Source organism: Eschrichtius robustus, chromosome 4 (genome assembly GCF_028021215.1).
Source record: "Eschrichtius robustus isolate mEscRob2 chromosome 4, mEscRob2.pri, whole genome shotgun sequence".
Taxonomy (NCBI): domain Eukaryota; kingdom Metazoa; phylum Chordata; class Mammalia; order Artiodactyla; family Eschrichtiidae; genus Eschrichtius; species Eschrichtius robustus.
The window spans coordinates 74209844-74231992 of record NC_090827.1 but is presented as its reverse complement, the minus strand read 5'-3'; the positions used below and the strand labels follow the sequence as shown (position 1 = coordinate 74231992).

The window sequence follows — 22149 nt, the reverse complement described above, 5'->3', positions numbered from 1 at the left end:
TAGGCGAAATGGGGGAAATGGGTCAAAAAGTAAAAATTCCAAGTTAGAAATGAGTAAGTCATGGGGATGTAATGTACAGCATAGTGGCTGTAGTTAATGCTGTATTACATATTTGAAAGTAGCTAGGAGAGTGGACCTTGAAAGTTCTCATTACAAGAAAAAAAGTTATAACTATATATGGTGATGGATGTTAACTGGACTTATTGTGGTGATAATTTTGCAGTACATACAAATAGCAAATCATTACATTGCACACCAGAAACTAATATAATGTCATTATACTTCAATAAAAAAGATCTAAGATGAATAAGTAAAAACAACAATAACCTATGCATTTATCTTCTTGTCTTCAATATATACCTATAAAGTTATCAATAAGAATATTTTACTCCCAGAGCTTAAAGAAGTTTAATGCTTTTTACAAATATAAATTTATATGACATGAGAATGAACCTTACATAAAATTTACTTGACACTTGTCAAGCATTTAAAGAAAACTGAGAATCTGTAATTTGACCTTCAGTGAACTATGAGTGAATAGAAAATATTTTTCCATCAAGAGTGAAGGGTCAGTGACTGGAGGGATAGAAAGTAAGTCACCCTGAAAGTCTGAATTTCTGCAAAATTTCACAAAAGCTCTAACTTAGTCTAGAATTTTTGGTACATACTGGCATTTAAACAAATTTAGAATTTAGAAGTTATTAATATATGCGAAACATAAATACGTATTTCTTCTGCATCATAACTAAGAGACTCTTTCTTAACTCAGTAAAAGCTTCCTATTAATTATATGAAACACAATTTCTATTGAATACTAATAAAAATGAACTACAGGCCTTGAAAAGAATGTCACCTGTTCAATTTATATGACTGTTTCATTTTTAATCAGAGCTTCTTCTCAAATGGTTCTTTTTTTCATAGTCACAGAATAAAGGAATTGTTAGAAATTGACCTTGGTAATTAGGCTCTAAAGATGAAAAATTTTAGTGGTGACAGGATGACAGAATTGAATGATTAGCAAAGGAAAAGCAAAGTTTCTATGAACTTACCATACTTGAAATTTTCTCATTTATAAGCATGTCACTTTACCACTAAATAAGAATTATTTTTGAGGAAAATAGAATGTTATATGATTTTTCTTCCTGCTAAAATGGGCATAGATAACCACATATCCTACAGGTAGGGAGTATTTGTACATTCAAAACTGGGTCAAGGAGGAGAAAAATGATGGGGGTGTTGATCAGGAGTAGAAAGACTAGACAAAGTGTTACTAAAATGCAAATAAAATTGGGGAAGAATCACATTTGCATATAATTTTAACTGAATACTATTTATCAAATATCTGGATTTTTTATGGTTTTACAAAATAATAGATTATTTAAATAATAATAGACAAATTTAGTTACAACGTGTATAATCTGTTAATACTCAAACTGTGTACAACACCTTAAAGATAAAGGATACTTAGTGCTGGCCTTGAGGAGTAACCATTTTAAAACACTCAAACTGACATTTTAACCAACTTTGTTACCATGGAACCCCCTACAAAGGCGGTCTGAATCTCATTCATGGAAATCTCAAGGGGAATAAGAGTGGGCAGAACTGTCACAACAGATTTCCAGAACCAAAGATACTATGGGGGTTCATATACAAGCTTTGTGACTCTTTTTCTAGCTGCTTCCTAAGGCACACTTCTCTCCTAAAAGTTCGGAGCCACATTGACACTCCCTGGAGAAACTGTAATGTTTAGCTAATAATCATGATCAGTCGTTATTTGTAAATGTGGTCGATTCTAAATTTTACTCCCACCTTCTCTGGATCAGCCAGGTCCCCTTTCTTTCCCAAGGGAGCCATTTCAGTCTCTGTACTTCCCGCTCTCACTTAAGAATAAATTCCTTTCACTCTAGACTGAGAAGTCCCAAGATGGGCCAAGACTCTCACGGAGTTGGGTGGGTGAGTAGGTGCTCTACAGGGCAATCTGTGTGACTTTGTATGTGGTAGAAACAAAACAAAATAAAATTATTAAGTAAAAGGTTAATCACAGAATTTTTAGAAGAGACTTCTCCGGGCAAGACTCCTCCTTAATGGACTTGTTTGGTTGTGGAAATGAGCCTTTCTGAGTATGGCTTGGAAGATCAATAGCAGATCAAAGAGAAAACCAAACTGCTCTGGAAAAAAATGAAAAGGGCTTTGGAGACTGAAATCGGGGATTCTAGGGAGATCAATGAAAGAGTTCTGGTAGAGACAGAGGGGCTATATGAACATGGCAAATGACTGAAGCTTGCACAGAAGAAAACTGCAGTGACAGTTTCCCTTAAGGGAAGAATAGCCAAGGCACTTTAAAGAACGGGGTTTAAAATGCTAACACACACACCTTTTCCCCAATCCAGGTGCCTAATATACATGATCTAGAAGTGGAGAAATAATGGATTGAGTAGCATGTGGAAATTCAGTGCAACTCTTCCCATCTTTCTCAATTTTAGCTCCTGCTCATGGGTCATCTTTCAGTAGAATGGCTAAAATCCAGTAAACGGACAATACCAATTACTAGTGAAGAGGTACAGCAACAGGAACTCTCATTCATTGTTGGTGGAAATTCACAATTGCACTGTCATTTTGGAAGACAGTTTGGCAGTTTTTAAAAGAGCTAAACAGGGTCCTACTATACAATCCAACAATTGCACTTCTGCTTATTTACCCAACTTATTTGAAACTATGTCCACACAAAAAAACTGGCACGCAAATGATTATAACATCTTTATTCATAATCACTCCAAACTGGAAGCAATCAAGATGTCACTCAGGTGAATGTGTAAACAAACTGTGATACAGCCATACAATGGAATACAATGGAATATACAGTTTTTAAAAGGAATGAGCTAACAAGCCATTCAAAGACATGGATGAATTTTAAATGCATTCTGTAAAGTGAAAGAAACAGTGAAAATTCTACAAACTGCATGATTGTAGCCATTTATATGACATCCTGGAAAAGGAAAAACTATAGAGAAGTTAAACAGATCAAAAAAAAAAAACAAAAACAGATCAATGGTTGGCAGGAATCTAGAGGGGGAAAAGTTCAAATATGTGAAATGCAATGGAATTTTAGGGATGTGAAACTATTTTCACATCATCATTTTGTATGATAGTATAACTGTGAATGTATGGCACGATTCATGTACCTATGTACTTATAGAACTTGACAGCTCAGAGTAAATCCTATTGTACGTAAAAAAATTATGAGGGCATGAGTTCTATGATAGAATGCTGTCTGTGGCAAAAGAATATAACTGTATTACAAATAGAAGAAACCACCTCATATTGGGGTTCGAAGGAAAATCTGCTGACCTATGTAACTTTGGAAGTGAGTATAATCTGTAAGACTAAAAGTAAAGGGAAGTGTACATAACTCTGTACTGCAGTAGATAAAGTTTTATTACATGGGGGGGTGCAGATTTACAATTCTGAAACCACTATACATGTATCCTGAAATTTAACAATTATGTAAATGAATGGTAGATGGTAGGATTTCTCATTGTGAAAGTGGAAAGGTACATACCAGCAAGGAGAGGAGGCTAGAATAATCCATGCCATAAAGGACTCAGTTGTAGACAACAGTATGAACTCATGTTTACCTTTGCATAAATACAGATGTTACACAGAGAAATAATTACATATATGTGTACATACATGGTTTAATATATGTATATATATATTTCCTTGCTTAGTCAGGTGAGAGCATCTATCAGCAACAACACCTGACTACACTGAGTGTCCAGATCTTGGCTCCTAATGCCATTTTCCAATGAAAGGAACCAGGGGTACTTGGAGAAATAGCTGATTTAATAAATACAAGATGAGCCTGAAGCATTTTACAGTGCCTGAAATTAAGGTAGCGCTAAAAAAATTACAATAAAAAACATAAACAATGGTAGAGGTATATCAAAGGGACATAGGTACCAAATGAAAGAGCTTCTAGTTGCCAAATATAAAACAATTCGAGCTACACATGCACATACACACACACAATAATATTGGATCATAACCCAAAGTATAAAATGAATATCCATGATGAATAAGTAAATGGGGAAAAATAAACAAATCTGGGCAGAAAATTTTCAAAGTATTTATGTAAATAATCCACCCTCCAGGAAGTAGAGTAAAACTCCCCACTCTTTAAGGATAGGTTGCACATAATGACCATCTTCCAAAGACTACAGTATGGAAAAGAAGAAAAATTAGTAACTTTACAATGGAGAAATCTGACAAATTCTATCTCAACTCAGGTGATCAATTTTAACATTAACAGTGATAACTCATGTTGACAGTATGTACTTTTGATATGATGCAATGAAGACGACATTTGACCTCTGTGGTGTTCCTCCCACAAACTCATAACACTAGATCTAATTATGAGAAAAATCCCAATCGAGGGGTATTCTACAAAATGCCTGAATAATACTTCTTAAAATTGTTAAAGTCATAAGAAATAGGCAAGTCTGAGAAGCTGTCACAGTCAACAGGAGCCTAAGGAGACATGATGACAAAATGTAATGTGGTATCCTACGTGAGATCTTGAAACAGAAAAGAGTATTAGTTACAAACTAAGGAAATGTAACATATGGACTTTAATTAATAATAATATATCAGTATTGGTTCACTAATTATGAACAATGCATCATACTAATATAAGATGTTGACAAGAGGGTAAACTGGGTGTGGACAAAACTTTTTGTGTTATCTTTGTAACTTTTCTATAAATCTGAAACTGTTCTAAAATCAAAAGTTTATAAAATACTAAAAGATTAGTTCTGAAAATTGAAAATTACATTTCTTATAGTGGAGTTCTGGATACAGGAACTTGTGAGTAAATATATAGACGTCTAATACAAGCTGAGCAAAAATACATTTTATTGACAGAAGGTTGACTATAATAGATCATGTAATTAAAAGAAGAATGTGAACAAGGTGTAAATTTCTGAATATAGTTCAAAAAGATAGGATGACTTCATCTCACCAACAGTACATTCTGTTCAGTCCTGTGTCCTAGCAGCATTGAAGAAATCTTATTATCTAGCATCCATTAATCAACTCGGTAGGAAATACACACCACAAAACATTAGAGTGATGAGGATTTTCTTCAGTATTTTAGAAGTCATAAAGGTAAAATTAGTATTTTGTTGCATTGCTTAGAGAAAATAACATTTAGCTTTCATTGTCATTATCATCATTGGCAAGTCTTACTTGATTTTGTTGACAATTTGTTTTGTTAGAATATTAGCTGTTATTAGTCTCCTAAAGAGAAAGAAAGAGCTATCTTTAGGGAGAAGCCATTTGAGATGGAAATATATGTGACAACAGAGTTGTAATATCTTAGGTGGGAAACATGTTGATTTAAAAATATGAATAGAAATCGTAGCATAAACTTCAAACATTTCAGGTATCATAATCATTAATTCTTATGTATTCTATTTCTTATGTTTCCTTATTATCTCAAACAGTTGGATTATTCACTGTGGAATACATTCTTAATCAAATGCATATACGATCTGTACAACTGTTAGCTATTTTATTATCACTGGCTGGAACTCTGTGTTCTTGATCAGGTACCGTTTTTATAAAAATGTTTAAGATAATTTATTAGTCATTTTAGCAAAATGGAAAGGCAGTGCCCCCTTACCAAACCCATACCCACTCAACAGGCTAGAAGGCAGCATGATTTTGTGATGAGCAGCATTGGTGAGATTTCTTGCTACACATCATGGTGGGAGGAATGTTCATAGAAGAATAGAGTCTGATGGGAAGCCAGGTGACTTTGTAAAAACTATCTATATCTTTAAAATACCATCCCTGGGAGAAAAGACTACAGTTACTGAAATACCTATATTTTATTGCTGTTTTCACATCAACACCAATGGGTAAACATACATAATTTTAATGATCTAAAAAGATATGACTTACTTAGACATTGTGATTATTTCTGTGATTACAACATGGCAACTCAATATATAAAAACACATCTTTTGTTTCCAATTATACCTGTTCCTGAACATTTCCTTCATGCTAATTTCAGTTTCTGAAATAAGCAGCTGAAATCATTGAATTTGCGTTTCCTTTCATCTCATATTTGTTTAAGCAGACACCTGGGAATTTCTGCCTATAGGGAGAAATATAACAAGATGATTCAAAGATACAGCTTACAACAAAGATGTATTGTTTTCTTTTTTTTGCTGTTATTTATATAAAGTTCAAATTTCCCATTACTTTCCCCAGAATTAAAACTGTTTTATCCTCTTCAGCTAGATGTTAATTGGTGGGAAAAAAAAAAAAATGAACCCTGCAACTTGAAAGATATACCTGGAAAATGACTTTGATTAAACTTTATCATAAGTAGAGCTGAAAAAGCAACATATTTACAGCGATCTAATTTTTCCTATTAGTTCTTGGAATTCAAGTAAACTCATTATTTCCATTTAGATAACTTACATGAATGCCTCAGTGAATCACATTATTAATCAAACAGTTATAGAACTTACTATCTTCATCATTTTAGGTATTATATATAACATGAATTTTGCTCATGCTGAGTATGTAATCTAGTTGAGGAGACATGTCTTAACATATAATTGAACATACAAGAGAGTTAATACTATTATCAATAATGGTCAAAATATGTCACATAATCTAATGTTATTAATTTTCATGAGAAGGTTAAAGAAGATTAGACCAGAGAGGCAAAGCTTTAAGAAAGGGGTGAATTTATATTGGGTTGGCCAAAAAGCGGTTTTCTGTAACATGGTATGGAAAAACCCAGACAAACTTTTTGGCCATCCCAATACATGTGTTTAACTGAATAAATAAAGTTAAGATGTTCCTGAGGAGTGAAAAATATATTTCAAAAAAATAAGAAGAGATGAAAGGCAAAGAGAGCATGGGAAGATCTGACTAAAAAGTTAGACCCAACTTCTCCCACTTTTATTTGAAGCTCCAAATCAGTGAACCTGACAAGGACTTTAAAACCCTTCACAGATACGTACTAGGAGGCCAAGTTATTCTGTTAGGTGAGTATAATTATGAAAAAAGCAAGCAATTAAAAATCACAGTGATGTCTAGTAAAAATTTTAACGTTACCTAAGGCAAGAACTAGGAAGAAATGCTTACCTAATAAACGAGGGACTATCAATCTTCGTGACCCATTTCACATATTCCCTCTTATTCTCTTTTTAAAAGTGTCTACTTTTTACTTCATGATTAATTGTCAGGGTAACTGAGAAGCTCTTTCCTAAGCAATATAAATGTCATTCACTTCTCTTGAAACATGTTTGGTACCTCTTCTTAGAAGCCGAAAATCTCAGACTTCAGTAATCTCACAGCCAGAGAATGATAAATTATCTTTGAAGACAGCAACAGGGTCAAACTTGTGGAGAATAGATTTCTAAAATTAAGTTACACATGGAAATTGGTATTTTGTTGTATAAATTGGCATATCAGTGAAAAGTTGCTAGAATATGCCACAGTTATTCTATTTTCATCTACATAAAATAATCCTTTGATAAAACAAAATGTCATGAGTCATCGCAAATAGTGTTTTTTCACATGCCCCCTTTTAAAAAAGGGACATATCTATGCTTACAGTACTCTAAACATTCTTTTGTATATTTTTTTACTTTTATTTGTATTACCGTTCTCACCTTTGAAAGAATAGTGTAGTGTAGGGGCTAAGAACTTAGTACTGTACTTAGACAACCAGAATTCCAGGCTCCTCACAGCCACTTTCAAGCTGTATGACCTGTGCCTCACTCCTTTGTGCCTCGATGTCTTCACTGTAAACTAAGGAAAAGAATAGTGTCTATATCATGGGTTATTGTAAGGATCAGTAGAATTAATACTTGAAAAGCCTTTAGGGTATTGCCTGGTGTATGGTATTTGCTACCATTTTATTGTTACCTGGAAAAATTCCTACTCGTTTTTTCCTGGATTCCCTTCTAAAAACTCTTCTGACAGACTTGGACAGAATTAATCATTCTCACCTCTGTGTGACCACTCTATTTTTACTTATACCTAGCTCTTTTCCTGCTGCATTTCTTATATGGTTATCTTTCCTGCTACACAGTGAGCTTCCTGAAGGCAAGATTATGTTTTACACATCCTGTACCCCTGCAACAAAATGAAGTGCCAAGCACATACGGCACCAATGATTATCATTCCTGGCGGAATCACTGTGAGGAGTCCTCAAAATATGTACACTCTGAGATGAGGATTCAATAGGAAATTTAGATCTTTTTTTTAGAAAGTTCATTGTATGGTTTTCATGTTCTGACTACGTGAGATTCTCTCTGGTAGGCACACAATAAACAGGTAAATAAAGAAATGAGTTATACTTTCTCCTTGCCTGCTATTTATAAATGTAAGCATTCTTATTTCTCATTCATTCTGAGTGTCTTGCAGAAAAATTTCATTTATTGATGGAAAAGAATAGCTAGACATCATCCAATTTGTGTAATTACTTTTTTATATTTGGATACTATTATGTGTCACTTTTCAATTTTCTCTGATAAAATCTAAATAATTACATATAATACCTTTGGATTTATTTAGGAATGTCTCTGGGTATGATTCAACACCTTACCAAAAGAGAATTTAATCAGGCAAAGGAAAACTTCAAATGTATAGGGTAACTGTACCCAAGCTTTGTATATGTTTCTACTTTCAAGAGTTCTTTATTTGAATGTGGTGATTTATGTTTGTCTAATATGTCCACAGGGCAAATTAGTTAAAACACATAAAATGTTCCTTGTTATCTTTAGGTTTCAAAGAGGGGAAGAGTATATGTAGATAATATGTGAAGAAAACTTCTTTGAGGAAAAAAACATTTAAAAATGAAAATCAAATCAAATCTCTCATTGAAACTATCAAATAGTGTGTTGTAACCATGAATTTGGAGTATTGTTGAAAATAGGAATACATTTTGATAGACATATTTTGATATTATTAATAGCTTTAGTATTAGTAACTTTTTTATTACATTGAGATCTATATAATCTTTTTGTTTGTTTTACTGGCACAATTTCAAATTTTTCGTTGCAGTTCTCCAAAAGTTTTGGAATGGACACACACATGTACACACACACACACACACACACACACACTTTTTTTTCTTAATTACAAACAAGATGAACAGATAATTAGTAAAATGTCATTTGGCCATCAGATTAAATTAAATAAATCTGCACCTGTATAGTGGCCTTGGAACTAAGAGATAAAGTAAACCCATGTGTCTTTCTGTACTCTTGGAACAAGTGTATTTTATCGAAAGACAGATGGTTGTTTAGCAATGTATCACCTGCATAAAGAACATGAGTGGAACATTAACTCTTTTCTGAACTGTATTGAAATCCCCATGTATTTATTATTTCTCATTATTTTTTCATTAACTGAAATTTCCACTTATCTTTATAATATAATTGGATATTTAAATGGTATACATTGTTTCCTGTTTTGTATTCAAATCTCTTTGGTTATTTTCAGTAGAAGATATTTTAAACATTTCCCCACTCCAAATATATTTTTTGAAGAAAATACATACGGTAAGGTGTTCTGTCATTTGAAAATCACTTGCTGTGTCATACTTAAATACCGAACAAAATTAATGAACTCACAAAAACATATTTTCCTATAAGACTTCTGGTCATTCAGGTTGATCCTATGGTTCTCTGAAATATTGTTGTAAAACTTTTTCATAAAAGAGTTTTTGAAGGATCTTTTGTGACAAATTCCTAGTACACAGTGGGTTTTTGTTTGTTTGTTTTTGACCTGTAGCTTTTAAAAATTGTCAGTATGTAAGGAAAGTCACTGAAACTGGGGACAAAATAATAGCTATACCTTTGAGTTTCATTCAAATTTTTTGCAACAATGGTATTCTATCCCTCTCTTTTATAAAGCTGAAAACAAGTTTCTTGGAGCTGAAAACTCACTTGGGAGATCCATCTTCTCTTGTTCTCCCAAGGAGGATTCTTTCAAATCTTGATCTAAAAGGAAAATTCTAATTGACAGTTATGAGCATGTAACCCCTGCTCTAAGCCAGGAAAGTACCTGTGTTTACCTTACGGGTTATTACTGATTAAAGATCTAGATCTTGTCCAGTAGAGTTTCAAATAATTTCTGTCCATTAGAAAAAAATCCCAGATGTTATATTTTTAATTCTCTGCAAGTATTAATCAGTTTTGTGTCTTTCCTAGTTTTCTAGTTCCCCAAAATACCTAGTTTCTCAAAATGCTGTTTCAACCAGCTTTTTCATTTACTGGTTTCCTATTTTACAAATTAAATATATTTTTGATATATATCATTCTGTATTTGAAAAAATGATTTGAGCATATTATTAATCTTTATACGTCTCATAATGCACTTTTTAATTTATTTCACAGAACAGTTTGATGTGCTTGTGACAGGTAAGCCTCAATGAACTGTCTCCCAGACAGTGAGGCTACTAAAAGTTGAACTGATTATTCCCAAGATCAATCTTTATGGTAAAATTTCATGAGAGAGATTCTCCTTTGAGTATCTTTTCTAGTTGGAAGGTACAATGAGAAGATAAAGTTCATGCCAGTGATATTCTCAGTGTACTCTGAAAATTCCAAGCGATTAAGATTATTCATGATCTAGAGTAACATTGTAAAGAATGGACTGCATTATGCTAACTCATACATAAACTTAAATCACAAGTCTTACCCAATTCCAAAAGGTTACTATGTAATTGCTTCAATATTTTAAGAGAGCCTACATTTGAATTTTGTTCCTGATAACAAGTCAAGCAGTGGTAAAGAATTAATTTATATTTCTTCTATATATTATTATTGTTACAAATTAGTGAGCTAGTGTTTGGAAGAAGAATGAAGTAACATGTAATTTTTATTAAATAATTGGTTTTCTTAAATCATATGGCTGCATAAGGATATATGCTCATTTTCTTCTACGCCTATGCATTACTTAGATGTTCTTGGAAGAAAGGTAGATAAATTGGAAACAAAAGTAAAATCCTAAAACAAATTTTCAGTCATTCGGAAAAGAGTAGGATAAAATCCTGAGTTATTTTAACTCTACTGCAGGGACTAATCAACTAGTTTCCAGTGCTTTTTTTTGAAATAGATTTTAAACACAATGTCCTTGTTTTTTCCTTTTATACCATTCCTCATGTTTGAGTTATGCATCATTGGTAGTGATTTAAACCATGGCATCTACATCTGGTCTTTATTACATGCTTTATTGCAAACTTGAATGGCATTTTTCAAAGCCTGGAGGTTTTTCATATTTCCTTTAGTGAGATTTATGCAATAGAATTTGTAGAGTCAGAAAAAAGAGAATCAAGAAAAGAGAGTTGATGACTCTATTTAATGTAACCTTAGATTGCCACAGGCTAACTCAGACCTAAGGAAAAAAAATCAAGTACCCAACTTAAATCAATGGCTTTAAATTCTTTTTATTTTTTTAAATACTCTATTGAAGTTCTAATTCCACCAGTCTTCACAAGTGGCTGCTTGTGATGCCAGAATGCCTTCTAACTTATTTTTCTCTCTCAGTATCAAGGGCAACTTATTTAAGGAAATATGCCTATCACAGTTATAGAATGCTTAGAAAACTATTTATTGAATGAAAGGGCAATGTAAAAAATCTAAGTAGTCTTTGCACTGTAAGACTCCTTTCAGCAATGGGCAGATGCCCTCCAGTATCTGGGGCAATCAATAAACTAGGATTGTTTCCACTAAGAGTTACATATTTCACAGGCATCATGATATAATGTAAAGCACCAGACAGGCATAGATTTTTAATCCCATCTCTGTATGGCTATGGGAATGTTACTTGGCCTACTAGGTTTTAGTTTCCTCTTATATAAAAAGGAATGTGACCTTGGAAGGTTGCTGGTAGATTAGAAATAATGGATACAGAGCACCTGGAACATAGAGTCATTCTATAATAGCTGTTAGTAAAAATTATCCCACCCCAAGTAGAAAGAACTGTCGTTTTTTTTTGGTTGCTATTGGATACCCTAATTGATTCATGTTCTTTTGCTCTCACAAGGTAACCTTGTTCTTTCAGGCTTACTTACTTTTCCGTGAGGAGTTTATATCATGTCCTCCCAGGAATTGGGACAGGAGCTGTTTTTCTGTCAAAGCTTGATGCTAAGCTCAGTTGTCTCTTCCACTGACCTTCCCCATTTTTTCTGAACTGAAGTTTTGTATTTCAAATCTGTGCCTAATCAAGGTGGAAGGGACTGGAAATACAATGCTGAGTTAGATATGATCCCTGCATCTGGGATCTCCTATCTTCCATGTCACTAATTCTCATGTTTGTTTTAGAATGCTTCCAGCAGAAAGCCCAGGAACCTAAATGCCAATACTATCCTTAGTAGACTGATTTACATAAGCTGTTCATGGTCTCAATTTCATTACTTCTCAGACTATTAAAATAAAATTTTAAAATAAAATCTCTCTACAATACAATTGATTGTTGAAAACCAGAAAAAACTATATAGTGCCCTCTCCCTCTTCCAATATTTCCATCCTTAAATTGCTGCTGCAAATGAATAATAAACCATTTATTATACAGATGTTTACTGGGAAGCTACTAAAGTTCTAGGGATACAGCACTTACTAAAACAAACAGCAGTCCCTCATGGAACACACACATTTGAGCCTTGGCCTTGTGTGGAACATATGTTGTATAGGCTACCATATGTAGGTGATGGGAATCATTTTTTTTTTCCTTGTGTGGAACATATGTTGTATAGGCTACCATATGTAGGTGATGGGAATCATTTTTTTTACAACATATGTTGTATAGGCTACCATATGTAGGTGATGGGAATCATTTTTTCTTCTGCTTTTATTGAGATATAACTGATATACAGCATTGTATAAGTTTAAAGTGTACAGCATGATTTGACTTACATACGTTATGAAATGATTATCACAGTGAGATTAGTGAATGTCCATCATCTCATATAGATTCAAAATTAAAGAAATATAAAAAAAAATGTTCTTTGTGATAAGAACACTGGATTTCCTGTCTTAACAACGTTCATATATAACATATAGCAGTGTTAATTATATTTGTCATGTTGTACAATACTTCCCTAGTACTTATGTATCTTATAATTGGAAGTTTGTACATTTTAACTGCCTTCCTCCAATTCCCCCTCCTTCCCCCACCTCTGGTAGCCACAAATCTGATCTCTTTTGCTCTGAGTTTGTTTGTTTGTTTGTTTCTGAAGTATGTTAGTTCCTTGGTATACACTATAGTGATTCGATATTTCTTTACATTTCAAAATGATCACCAAAATAAGTCTAGTTAGGGTATGTCACCATGCAAGGATATTGCATAGTTAATTTATTTTCCCTACACTGTACATTTCATATTCGTGACTCATTTGTTTTTCAACTGGAAGTTTGTACCTCTTAATCTCCCTCACTTATTTGTTTTCTCCCCTCACCTGCCCCCCCCCCCGCCCTCAGGCAACCACCTGTTCATTCTCTGAATCTATAACTCTATTTCTGTTTAGTTATGTTTGTTCATTTGTTTTTTTAGATTCCATATATAAGATAAATCATTCAGTATCTGTCTTTCTCTGTATGACTTATTTTACTTAGCATAATACTCTCTAGGTCCATCAATGTTGTCACAAATGCCAAGATTTCATTCTTGTTACAGCTGAGTTATATTCCATTGTATATATGTACCACACCTTCTTTATTCATTCATCTATTGTTGGGCACATAGGTTGTTTTTATATCTGGCTATTGTAAGTAATGCTGCTATGAACACAAGTGTGTTTCAAATTGGTGTTTTCATTTTCTTCGGATAAATACTGGGCATGGAATTGCTATGGTAAGTCTATTCTAAATTTTTTGAGGATCTTCCATACTGTTTTCCATAGTGATTGCACCAGGATACATTCCCACCAACAGTGCATAAGGGTTCCCTTTTCTCCACGTCCTCACCAACACTTGTTATTTGTCTACTTGAAACTCGTGGTTTTGATTTGCATTTCCCTGATGACTAGTGATTTTGAGCATATTTTCATGTGTTTATTGGCTATCTGTATACTTTCTTCAGAAAAATGTCTGTTCAGGTCCTCTGCCCATTTTTAAATTGGGCTGTTTGTTTTTTTGGATGTTGAGTTGTATGAGTTTATTGTATATTTTGGATAGTAACCCTTTATTGGAAATATTGTTTGCAGATGTATTCTCCCATTCAGTATGTGGCCTTTTCATTTCATGATAGCTTTCTTTGCTGTGAAAAAATTTTGTAGTTTGTTATAGTCCCATTTGTTTATTTTTGCTTCTGTTTCCCTTGCCTGAGGAGACATATCCAAAAGAATATTAATAAGACTGATGTCAGAGAGCTTACTGCCTATATTTTATTCCAGAAGTTTTATGGTTTCAGGCTTTACATTTAATTCTTTAATCCATTATATATTTATTTTTGTGCATAGTGTGAGAGTAGTCCAGTTTGATTCTTTTGCATGCAGCTGTCCAGTTTTTCCAACACCATTTATTAAAGAGGTTATCTTTTCCCCACTGTACATTCTTTCCTCTTTTGTTGTAGATTAATTGTCCATATAAGTGTGGATTCAATTCCAGGCTCTCTATTCTTTCCCATTGATCTATGTGTCTGTTTTTGTACCAGTACCATACTGTTTTGATTACGGTAGCTTTATAGTATAGTTTGAAACCAGGGAGCCTGACACCTCCAGCTTTGTTCTTCTTTCTCAAGATTGTTTTGGTTATTTGGGATTTTTATGTTTCCATACAAATTTTACAATTATTTGTTCTAGTTCTGTGAAAAATGCTGTTGGCATTTTGATAGGGATTGCATTGAATCTGTAGCTTGCCTTGGATAGTATGGTCATATTAACATTATTAATTCCTCCAGTGCATGAACACAGTATATCTTGCCATGTGTTTGTGTTGTCTTCAGTTTCTTTCATCAGTGTCTTGTAGTTTTCTGAGTACAGGTCTTTAACTCCTTGATTAGATTTATTCCTAGGTATTTATTCTTTTTAATTAGATTGTATCCTTTTCTTAACTTCTGATAGCTCATCATTAGTGTATAGAAATGCAACAAATATCTATATATTAACATTGTATCCTGCAACTTTACCAAGTTCATTGATGAATTCAAATAGTTTTTGGTGGTATCTTTAGGATTTTCTATATATAGAAATGTCATTTACAAATAGTTACAGTTTTACTCTTTTCTGTCTAATGTGGATTCCTTTTATTTTATTTTTTTTCTTGTCTAATTACCATGGCTAGAACTTCCAATACTATGTTGAATAAAAGTGGCAAAACTGGACATCCTTCTCTTGTTCCTGATATTAGAGAAAGTGCTTTTAGCATTTCACTATTGAGAGTGATATTAGCTGTGGGCTTGTCATATATGGTCTTTATGATGTTGAGGTATATTTCCTCTATATCCACTTCTTGGAGAGTTTTTATAAATAGATATTGAATATTGCCAAAATCTTTTTCTGCATCTGTTGAGATGATCATATGATTTTTATTTTTCAATTAGTAAATGTGATTGATTTACACATATTGAACCATCCTTGCATCCTGGGATAAACCTCAGCTGATCCTGGTGCATAATTCCTTCTATGTATTGTTGAATTCAGTTCTCTAATATTTTGTTGAGGATTTTTGCATCTATGCTCATCAGTGATATTGGCCTATAATTTTCTTTTTTGTGCTGTCTTTGTCCAGTTTTGGTATCAAGGTGATGCTGGTCTCATGGAATTAATTCAGAAGTGTTCCTTCCTCTGCAATTTTCTGGAATAGTTTGAGAAGGATAGGTGTTAACAACTCTTTAAATGTTGATAGAATTCAATTGTGAAACTGTCTGGTCCTGGATTTTTGTTTGTTGGGAGTTTTTCTTTTCTTTTTTTTTTAATTACTGATTCAATTTTATTACTGGTGTTGGTCTGTTCATATTTTGATATATAATTGTTCATAGTAATCTCATAATTCTTTGTATTTCTGTGGTGTCAGTCATAACTTATTTTTCATTGGTGATTTTATTAATTTGGGCCCTCATTTTTTCTTGATGAGTCTGGCTAAAGGTTTACCAATTTTGTTTACCTTTTCAAAGAACCATCCTTTAGTTTCATTGATCTTTTCTATTGCTTTTTAGTCCCTTTTAAAAAAATTTCTGTTCTGATCTTTATGATTTCTTTCCTTCTACTCACTGGGTTTTTTTGTTTGTTTGTTTGTTTAAAGTTTTGTTTTTTTTAAATACTTTATTATTTATTTATTTATTTTTGGCTGTGTTGGGTCTTCGTTTCTTTGCGAGGGCTTTCTCTAGTTGTGGCAAGCAGGGGCCACTCTTCATCGCGGTGCGCGGGCCTCTCACTATCGCGGCCTCTCCTGTTGCGGAGCATAGGCTCCAGATGCGCAGGCTCAGTAGTTGTGGCTCACGGGCCCAGTTGCTCCACGGCATGTGGGATCTTCCCAGACCAGGGCTTGAACCCATGTCCCCTGCATTGGCAGGCAGATTCTCAACCACTGCGCCACCAGGGAAGCCCACTCGCTGGATTTTGTTTGTTCTTCTTTTTCTAGTTCCTTAGTAAGGTTAAGTTGTTTATTTGTGATTTTCTTGTTTCCTGAGGTGGGCTTGTTTCAATAACAACTTCTGTCTTAGAACATTTTTTGCTGCATCCCATAGATTTTGGATTGTTGTTTAATTGTTTTCATTTGTCTCAAGGTATTTTTTAATTTCTTCTTTGATTTAGTCAGTGACACTTTTTTCATACCCTCACTTTCAGTGTCTTTAGATCTAAAATGAGTCTCTTATAGACAGCATATAAATGGTCCTTGCTTTTATATCCACTCAGGCACTCTATATCTTTTGACTGAAGCATTTAGTCCATTTACATGTAAAGTAATTATTGATAGGTATAAACTTATTGCCATTTTATTGTTTGGGGTTGATTTTCTAGTTCTTTTTTGTTCCTTTTTTCTTTTTTTTCTTTTTTTTTGTCTTCTTTCCTTGTGATTTGATGAATATCTTTAGTATTATGTTTGGATTCCTTTGTCTTTTTTTGTGTATGTATCTATTATACATTTTTTGTTTGTGGTTACCATGAGGTTTATATATAGCAATTTATATATATGTACGTGTGTGTGTGTGTGTGTGTGTGTGTGTGTGTGTATATATATATATATATATATATGATTATTTTACTTTCAAACACATTTTAAGAACCATGTATTTTTACTCACCTCCCCCCCACAGTTACTGTTTTTGACATCATATTTTACATGTCTTTCTTTTGTGTATCCCTTAACTACTTATTGCAGATATAGATTTTACTACTTTTGTCTTTAATCTTCCTACTAGCTTCGTACATGGTTGATTTACTACTTTTACTGTATATTTGCCTTTACCAATAAACTTTTTCCTTTTCATGTTTCTAGTGGTGGCCTTTTCTTTTTTGCTTAAAGAAGTCCCTTTAACATTTCTTGTAAAGCTGGTTTGGTGAACTCTTTTAGCTTTTATTGTTTCTAAAACTTTTAATCTCTCCATCAAATTTGAATGAAATTCTTGCTGGATGGAATATCCTTGGTTGTAGGTTTTTCCCTTTCATCACTTTAAATATATGATTCCACTCCTTCTGGCCTGCAATTTCTGTTGAAAAGTCAGCTTATAGCCTTACGGGAGTTCCCTTGTAGGTAACTTTTTTGCTTTTCCCTTGCTGCTGTTAATATTCTCTCTATTTATTTTTAATTAATTAATTTATTTTTGGCTGCATTGGCTCTTCGTTGTGGTGTGTGGGCTTCTCATTGCGGTGGCTTCTCTTGTTGTGAAACACAAGCTCTAGGCACGCAGGCTTCAGTTGTGGCACATGGGCTCATTAATTGTGGCACGTGGGCTTGGTTGTTCCGCGGCATGTGGGATCTTCCTGGACCTGGGTTCGAACCCATGTCCCCTACATTGGCAGGTGGATTCTTAACCACTGCACCACCAGGGAAGTCCCTCTCTCTTTATTTTTAATTTTTGCCATTTTAATTACAGTGTGTCTTGATGTGGTCCTCTTTGGGTTGATCTTGTTTGTGTCTCTCTGTTCTTCCCGGACTTGGATATTTGTTACCTTTCCCAGGTTAAGGAATTTTTCAGATATTATATCTTTAAATATGTTCTCTGCCTCTTTCTCTCTCTCTTCTCCTTCTAGAACCCCTATAATATGAATGTTAGTATGCTGGATCTTTCCTCAGAGATCTTTTAAACTGTCCTTATTTATTTTTATTCTTTTTGCTTTTTTCTGTTCAGCTTCAGTGATTTCCACTGTTCTGGCTTCCAGATCTCTGATCCATTCCTCTACATCATCTAATCTACATCATCTTATCATATTCTTCATATATATTTGTTTCTTCTTTATATTTTTAACTCTTTGTTAAAACTTCTAATTTTTCACTCTGTTCATCCGTTCTCCTGAGCTCTTTGAAGCATCTTTATGATCATTACCTTCAAAGCTTTATCAGGTAGACTGCTTATCTCTACTTCATTCTTTTTTTAAAAAAAGAAAAATTATAAATTTATTTATTTATTTATTTTTGGCTGCATTGGGGCTTCATTGCTGGGTGCGGGCTTTCTGTTTAGTTGCAGCGAGAGGGGGCTTCTCTTTATTGTGGTGTGTGGGTTTCTCATTGCAGTGGCTTCTCTTGTTGTGGAGCACAGCCTCTAGGCACACGGACTTCAGTAGTTGTGGCTCATGGGCTCAGTAGTTGTGGCTCATGGGCTCAGTAGTTGTGGCTTGCGGGTTCTAGAGTGCAGGCTCAGTAGTTGTGGCACACAGGCTTTGTTGCTCTGCAGCATATGGGATCTTCCTGGACCGGGACTCGAACCTGTGTCCCCTGCATTGGCAGGCAGATCCTTAACCACTGTGCCACCAGGGAAGTCCCTCTACTTCATTCTTCATCTTGGGTTCTATCGTATTCCTTCATTTGGAACGTATTCTTCTGTTGCCTCAATTTGCCTAATTTGCTGTTTTTATTTCTATGTGTTTGGTAAGCTGGTTAAGTTTCTCAACCTTGGAGAAGTGGCCTTTTGTAGGAGATGTCCTGTGTGTCCCAGCAGGGCACTCCTCTCTGATCACCAGAGCTATATGTTCTAGGTGTGTCCCATATGTGGGCTGCATGGGTCCTTCTGTTGTAGCAAGCTGACTACTATGGGTGGTCTGATAGGCATGGCTGACCCCCAGTCTGGTTGATTGCCAGGCTCTGACTCATGTGGAGGCTGCCAGTCACAGATGGGTTGGGTCAGGTCATGAAGCAGTTGGCTGCAGATCCTTGGGGGTTTCCAGGGCTAGTGCTGTCCTACTGGTGGGTGTAGCCAGGTTCCAGGGTGGGTAGTGCAGGGCCGGGGACCCTGGATCTATATCAGCCTGCTGGTGGGTGGGACAGGTTCCTGACATGGCTAGCTGCTGAGTCTGGGGAGTCCCAAAGCTGGTATCAGCCTGCTGGTGAGTGGGACTGGATCCTGGGGCAGCTGGCTGAGGTGTCCAAGGTGTCTCAGAACAAGTGTCAGCCTGCTGGTGGGTGGGGCTGGGGCACAGGGTGTCCCAGAGCTAGTCCCAGGCCAGTTGTGAATGTATCTAGGTCCCAGGATTTCTGGCTGCAGGGTCCTGGGGTTTCCAAAGTTGGTGTTGGCCTGCTGGTGGGTTGGGCAGATCCTGGGGCTGCTGGCTGAAAGGCTCAAGGTGTCCCAGAGCTGGTGTTGGTCAACTGGTGGGTGGGACTGGGTCCCGGGGGTCCTGCGGCTGGTGCCATTCTGCTGGTGGGAAGGCTATTTCCTCACATGACAGTCTGAGGGGCTGTGATGGTCTCAGGGCTAATGCCTGCCCACTGGTAGGTATAGCCAGGGTGTTGCTGCTGGCTGCAGGGCCCTGGGGTTCCTGAAGTTAGCGTCATCTTGCTGGTGGGTGGGAGTGGGTCCCAACATCTGACTGTGTGGTCCCTGGGGGGTTCCAGGACTATTACTGGTGCTCTGGTATGCAGGGCCAGGTCCTAGGGCTTTATGGTGGACAGGACCATGTCCCAAAGTGTCTGTGGGCTCAGAGGGTCTTAGGGCAGTTGGCCTGCTGTTGGGGAGAGATGTGTCCCTGCCCAGTTAGCTGTTTGGCCTGAGGCATCCCAATACTGGTGCCAACAGGCTGGTGGGCAGGGCTGGGTCCCATCACTAATAAGCTAGAGGGAAGATTCCAAAATGGCGCTTGTCAGCACCAGTGTCCTTGCGGTAGAATGAACTCCCAAAGATGGATGCTGCCAGTGTCTATATCCCTGTGGTGAGCTCCAGTTGCATCCTGCCTCTACAGGAGGCTCTCCGAGATCAGCAGGTGGGTCTCACCCAGGCTTCTTTTAAATTACTCTTTCTGCTCTGGGTCCAGAGTGTGTGAGATTTTGTGTGTACCCTTTAGCAGTAGAATCTCTATTTCCCATAGCCCTCTGGGTTTCCTGAGAGTAAGCTCCACTGGCCTTCATAACATGTTCTGAGATCTCATCTTCCTGGTGCAGGACCCCTGGGCTGGAGAGCTTGATGTAAGACTGACACCTCTTGCTCCTTAGGGAGACTCTGAAATTGTCATTATCCTCCCATTTGTAGGTCACCCACCCAGGTATATGGGTCTTGAGTATACCGCATCTTCACCACTCCTACCCGTCTCATTGTGGTTCCTTCTTTATATCTTTAGTAGTAGAAGATCTTTTCTGCTAGTCTTCTGGCCTTTCTCATCAGTAGTTGCCCTGTAAATAGTTGTAATTTTAGAGTGCCTGTGGGAGGAGGTGAGCTCAGGGTCTTCCTACTCTGCCATCTTGGCCACTCTAGGAATCTTTTTTTTTTTTTTTTTAATGCATTTCTTTCTCTGTTCTGCTATTGGTTTCTTTGGAAAGCATCAATTATCTGCTAACTGGGCATCATTGCAGGTTCTATAACCATTCATCAGAAATTTAAGATCCCTTTCTTAAGGCACAGGCAAGACCCAAAGTCCTATTTAGGCCAGAATAACACCTCAGGTTAGAATTTTATCCAAGACATTTATTATTCTTTTATTTTTGAGCTAGAAAGCCATACTGAAGCACATTTTGACAAAGGGAGAGTGTGGGTTTTTATTTTGATCCTGGGAATAAGATATCAGTGTCTTTTCTTTTCTGCCTGAAGCTATTTGCTTGCTTCACTTAATAATTAACCCCTCAGAAGAACCAAAAAGACAAAACAAACAAAAAAAACTTTTCAAGGGTAAAACTATAAGTTTTTTTCTCAGACCATTAATAATTTGGTCAGCAGAAGCTGAATTAACTGTAAAGTTATAGCTATAAAAAGCTGTTTTACATAGTGGAAAGAGAGAGCTCAAGAATGACCTAGACATTTGTTAAAATCTTTACTTCACCACCTGGCTACTGTGCAGTCTTGGGTAAGTTTCTAATATGTAGTAAGCTGAAATTTCCACACCTGTAAGATAAAAATAATATTACCTATCATATAGATATTTGGGGGGAAAATGAATACCATAAGTACAATACTGTGACTAGAACATGGTAAGTAGTCAGTAGGTAGTAATTGTTCTCATTGTTATTATCTTTCATAAATTCACAGGAATTAGAGAATTAATATTTTTAAAAACTATTTAAAATGTGAGTAGTATTGTAGAAATTTAGAAGAAAAGGTAGCATTTTTACTTGAGCTGAAATATTGGATCGGGAATAGACCTTAAAGATTTCTCTACTTACTAGAATTTTCCTCTCTCCCAACCTGACAGAGAATGTTGAGGAAATCTTTGTTGAAAATTTGTATTACAGATATCTCCACTTTTAGATAAGAATAGCTTATAGATAAAATAACATTCAAATTCATATAACCAGTATTTTACTAACCATTGTTCATGTGTCAAAAATTGGTTTAGATGAGAAAAAGTTAGATATATAAAATTAAGGAAAACAATATTCTCAAAACTTTGCTTTCTCATGGATGAATTCTTTCACTCATTTGCAAAATGCCATAAATTGTTTAAAATGCTAGATATACACATTTAAATAAAATTTAATTTTTTGTCTATTATTGTGTAAGAATAAAGTAATATAGAATAAAATCTTTCTTTGAAGG

At 35.4% G+C, this 22149-nt stretch overlaps 1 pseudogene; it reads left to right on the top strand.

Annotated features, from left to right (window-relative positions):
- The first annotated feature begins 20305 nt into the window (after positions 1-20305).
- Positions 20306-22149, top strand: part of LOC137763483 (retinoic acid receptor RXR-gamma pseudogene) — a 49881-nt pseudogene continuing 48037 nt past the window's right edge.